General features: G+C 41.6%; 1 long non-coding RNA gene across 1 annotated transcript; it reads left to right on the plus strand.

The window, feature by feature from the left end:
• Positions 1 to 245: 245 nt before the first annotated feature.
• Positions 246 to 1,727, plus strand: LOC109195860 (uncharacterized). The gene is made up of 2 exons (XR_002057333.2): positions 246 to 906; positions 983 to 1,727. It is a non-coding gene; the product is annotated as an uncharacterized LOC109195860 (long non-coding RNA).
• The last annotated feature ends 3,716 nt before the right edge of the window (positions 1,728 to 5,443 follow it).

The following is a 5,443-nucleotide window of genomic DNA, read 5'->3' on the forward strand; positions in this document are numbered from 1 at the left end:
CAGCAGATTGTCTGGTTGTCAGATAAATGGTTGTTGAAACTGGTCACCCAATGGTGGATGTTAAGAGGTTAATTTTTTTCTAGTTTTTGTTGACATTTGTCCTCCTCATCCTCTGCTGACACAGTGGGGTCTGGCTTCAGGACCACAGATCCTTTGAGCCCTCTGGGTTTACCTGGCGGGGCCTTTTTGGATCAGGTTGGTACGAGCACATCCCATGAATGCTGATCAAGCTAAGGACCTGGAGATCTGGGCCCTGTTTCAGAAAGCCGGTTTAGTGCAAACTCTGAGTAAGTATACCCTGAGTTAACGAAAACTCTGGGTTTTCGGTTTCACAAAGCGAGTTTAGATTAATTCTGAGTGAGTTACTATGACGACACACTCCGTGAAGCTAACCTGCCCCCTAGCAGGTTTACTTCAACTAACCCTGAACTTCTCCGCCTCTTTGTCGGAAACCTGACTGTAGGAAGTGTCAGACATGGTGCCCCTTACTTGAAGAGCCAGTAGATGTTGAAGCCCAAATTCTCCGCAGAGCTCTCTGCCGGGAGAGAGTGATTAGAGCGCGTTTGGACATTTTATCATTTCCTGATGATTTTCTGTGTGAACGTTACCGTTTTTCAGCACAATCGATAATTTATTTGAATAACATCCTCAGGCCTTATATTGCTCATGTGACACATCGCGGACATTCTCTCCGTTCTGTACATATTATTTGTATTGCACTTCGTTTTTTTGCAAACGGGAGCTTTCTGTATAATATTGGTGACGCTGAGCACGTTTCCAAGGCTACCGTCTGTCGGGCAGTCAGGAATGTTACAGTTGCACTGAAACGTCTCCTGTACTCGTTTGTGGTGTTCCCCGGTCATAGACCCACAAGATTTATCAAAGAGGGATTCCACAAAATTGCAGGTATCAGGATGAACAAAACTTAATTCATGATGTGGTGATACTTGAACTACTACTTAAATTCTACATTTATTTTCAGGGTTCCCAGGCGTGATTGGCTGTATAGATGGCACTCACATTCCATTCTGCTGCTTGAAGTGTTCCATTTCCAAAAAGCATTTTTTTATTTTCTTGATCAAACAGGTCTTGTACAGCTGCTTTACAGGGAGCTATTGAAACACAGAAAATAGCATTGACATTCATAGTACATGCCTACTTAGGTTGGTTGTAAATCAGTGCTGAACATCTTACTGAGGAAAGGTTTGTTGGAGAAGTGGCTGGACCCTCTTCCTCTACATTTTTTATATTTCATTTTTACTTGCTGCCAGGAACGTTTGGGGCCTGTTGGGTTGCACATGCGCTCACATCACATCACAAAATAAAATGTATAAAATAAAATGAAATATAATAAAATAACGTGTTAAATGGGTGGAAATCCCTAGATCAATTTTTAAATTAACACTCACGCATTGACTCTGTCGGCTATGTTTTGCCATGCATGCTCCCTTTCTTTTGCAGCTGCGGCTGTGTTACTTTTTTTCCGCAAAATTTGCATGTTATCGGCATGCTGCCATCAGAATTTCGGCCTCAAGCGCTGTAAAATACATTGACCGCGCCTTCTTTCCCTCCGTCTCCATGGTGACTCGCTTAATCTGTGCTCCACTAATCAGGGCTTTATGCGCGTGCTTAACTTGGGGTTAAAGCAACTCCGCGTTGATTGAACTAATTGTTATCAGCCTTTCTGAAACCGAATATTCCGAGTTGGACAGTTCGGGGTTACTCAAGCCTGAGTATCATTTTTAACTCTGAGTTTTGTAAACCGGCTTTCTGAAACAGGGCCCTGAAGGTCAACACTTTGGACTCTTTGTTGTGTTTTTTGAGAAGATGTAACAATATTATCCTGCTGGAGGAAGCTATTGCCAGTACCTCAGACTCTCCACAAAGATGGTGAGTCAGCATCCCAACATGAAAATGGTGGTGGACACCAGTGCTGCTCCTCAGCTGCACTGGTGCCCACCAGCACGTATGGTGTAATTGTGAACATCTTAGATAATTTCCTTCTTGAGTTACTAGGATGTTTAGCCATTGTGCCTGTGGGATGAACTTATAACTCTAGTTGGGACCGTTTCGATTTGTATTTTATGTGATTTTGTTTTTGTTTTGTTGGCAGATCGGCATTAAAACTGGACACATGTGAAACCTTTTAATGGTTCTTGAGTTCCTGTTCTCCCTGGACTCCTCCTTGGACTCTCTGTCCATCACTGGCAAGATGATGTTTTCTGATGGTGAAGTATAACACATTTTATCACCTTGAATCAGTTCCACAGAGTGTCTTTAAAGAATGATTTTATGTCAGAATAAATGATAAATGTCAAAAGGTAGGCATCCCGAAGGAAGAATGACTCGGTCCTTATATAAAACCCCAGCTAGGACACCTGGTAGGCACCAGCGCTGTGAGTGAAGGGAAACCTCATAAAAAGGAGTGGCGTGCAATGGAGATCAGCTCTGTCACCTGTGGGGAACTAATGGCAGTCAAGAGGCAGCAAAGCCTGAAATAAGGAGATACTAAAATTTATGAAAAGAATCAGCCATCCAGCCTGATTATCACTCTCACAGAAGAGGTGTGTGTGTATGTGTGAGAGAGTGTGTGTGTGTGTGTGTGTGTGTGTGTGTGTGAGCAAGTGAGTGACACATTCAACGATAAATTAAAAACATATTATTTCTATCCTCCGTTTTCAGTAACCAGAAGTTCTGTGGGGGCATAAAGGTGTGTTGGTTTAGGACTGCAGAGATAAGTTGGTGAGATATTGTCGTGTCTGCTGCTGTGGCAGGCAGGATGTGGACTCGGAACACAAGAGGGGTGAACTGAGAGAGGCAGCTTTATTGCTGTAAAATACTCCGTACAGGGAAATAAAACCTAACACAGGAAACTAGAAACTAAGAGGATGACAAGGACCACAGGAGAACACACAGCTACATGGGACGACACGACAACGGGCAGAGGAAACAAAGGATAACCAGGGAATGAGATACAGGAGGGAAACCCAGCTGGGACTAGTCTGACAAAATGAGACAAGGAAGCAAAACTGAAAACACTGAACACAGGACTGTCAAAATAAAACAGGAAACATGAGACATTCACAAAGACGTGGACTTGACACTGTGACATGGAGACATGACTGACAGGGAGACAGGGGGAGCATGGAGCACAGGAAGTGCACGGAGACAGAAGGCTAAAGACTGTAAATATAACATTAGCAGAACACAACACAGAGTGTGACTAACCAGAAAACACAAACACTGGGTCACCTGACCTGGCCAGACATTCATGTTTGCTGACTGTGTCATATTTAACATTTTATGAACGTAGCAATAAGACTGGAAGCAGGTAGCTTCTATCACATGTTGAAACAATGTGAAAAAAGTCTTTTCGGAGCTGTAAAGCTAATTTGAACACTTTTAAACCCCAGTTTTTTTCTCTTTTTGATACCACAAAAAATTCAGTGTTTCAGAGATTTTACTTTTTGTATTTAGCGATTTGCTGTTTCACATCACAGACACCTGTTAACAAATCACATCATTCACATTATTGTTAACTCTGGGAACAGCACAGAGCTCGTCCTGAGCAGAATGATCCTTGAACATGTAATAGGGTCTATCAGAAAAACAATGTGGTTTCATCTAGCTGTTATGCAGGTATCCTGAAGTACATTCATTGCATGTGCACAGGCACAGTGAGATGTAACCCCAGCTTCTTATAGTTGTTTATTAGTGCTGTAACTGAGCCATAAGTGCCAAGAGTAGCCCAGATTAAGACCCCAGAGAGATGGGTCAGCTATACCTAAGCTCTAAGCTTACAGTGTGTGGTGGTTGAAATCAGCACATAGCCACTGTAGACACTGTGCAGAGAAAGAAAGGGGAATGTGTAATTCTGATATTTCATAACATTTAAACGTTGAGTATTGAAACGTTGGGTATTGTTTGAGAGTGAGGAGAGTTCTGAAACTAATCTTTCTGTTCATCATTTTTGTTCAAATGTCAAATGTATCCATGTTAGAGATGAACTGTAACAGCAGTGTGGGACCAACAGTGGCTCTAATGACGCCACTTTAATGTGAATGAACCCACTCATTTAAAAAGCGGCCGCATGTTGTTTGACTGATCAGTCAATTAATCCCAAACTATTACAGTGTATTTATCAAGTGGTCTGGACTCCCTGCTCACCTCATGCTCCACTTCCATCTGATCCTGGCACCGGTATTCTGTTTGGCAAGAGACGGCCTATAAATAAAGGCCTGTACAAAAAATGTGTTAATTACTAATTAGAGAGAAAGGGACCAACTGAGGGTTTGCTGGAAAGCTATAGTGCATGAGTGCATGCATCCCTGTGTGTGTGTGTGTGTGTGTGTGTGTCTGTGTGTGTGTCTGTGGGTGGGTGTTCAGTGTACATTTTATTCTGAGGCACACAGTGATGGTGCCACCAGAACACCATCACTACAAATCAGACGGAACAGCCAGGGGGGCACTGATCAGGAATTTAGTAACTGAGCGTATCTGTGGGTGCTAACCATGAGTGTAACGGACTGTGTGGAAAATACACTTAAATAGATACAATAAGCACGTGTGGCAAGAAAGACAACATACTTAATAAGACACTGAATTAGGATACAAACAACACAGTAATCAGAAAATGCATTAATTTATTGTGACTTTATAACAAAATGTAGTTCAGTAAATCTCAGACATCACAATAAACACATTTAAAAGAAACATAAAAAGGATAACTCAAATCAATAATCAGATAGTTGTGATATAATAACAGAATAATAAGTAATTAAGTAAGTAAAGTTTATTTATATAGCACCTTTCACAGACATATGTCACAAAGTGCTTTACAAGGTAAAAACATAATACAGTTATAAATACATCATAAAAAGCCTGGTCTAATTAAAAGCTTTTTGAAATAAAAATGTCTTTAGCTGCTTTTTAGAGGTCTCCACTGAGTCCAAACCCCGTAGAAATGGGGGAAGTGCATTCCACAATCTGGGTGCAACAGCTTGGAAAGATCGGTCCCCTCGGGTTTTAAAACGAGTGTGGGGGACCACTAAAAGGTTTTGGTTTGCTGACCTCAGGTTACGAGTTGAGGTATTATTCTTATTCTTATTTTATTTTATTCTAATTTTTGCTTCATAACTTTTGCACTGTCCACTTCCTGCTGTGACAAAACAAATTTCCCACGTGTGGGACTAATAAAGGTTATCTTATCTTATCTTATCTTATCTTATCTTATGTGTATGAATCAGATCAGCAATGGGGGGGGGGGCTGTCTCTGTAATGCTCTAAAAGTTAAAACTAGAATTTTAAAATGGAACCTGAATCTGATTGGTAGCCAGTGCAGCGGCTTTAAAACAGGGGTCATATGAGCACCCTTGTTCGAGCGGGTCAGTAGCCTCGCTGCAGAGTTTTGAACAACCTGTAGGCGGACTAGCCCTTTCATGTT

This window comes from Oreochromis niloticus, linkage group LG19 (genome assembly GCF_001858045.2).
Source record: "Oreochromis niloticus isolate F11D_XX linkage group LG19, O_niloticus_UMD_NMBU, whole genome shotgun sequence".
Lineage (NCBI taxonomy): Eukaryota > Metazoa > Chordata > Actinopteri > Cichliformes > Cichlidae > Oreochromis > Oreochromis niloticus.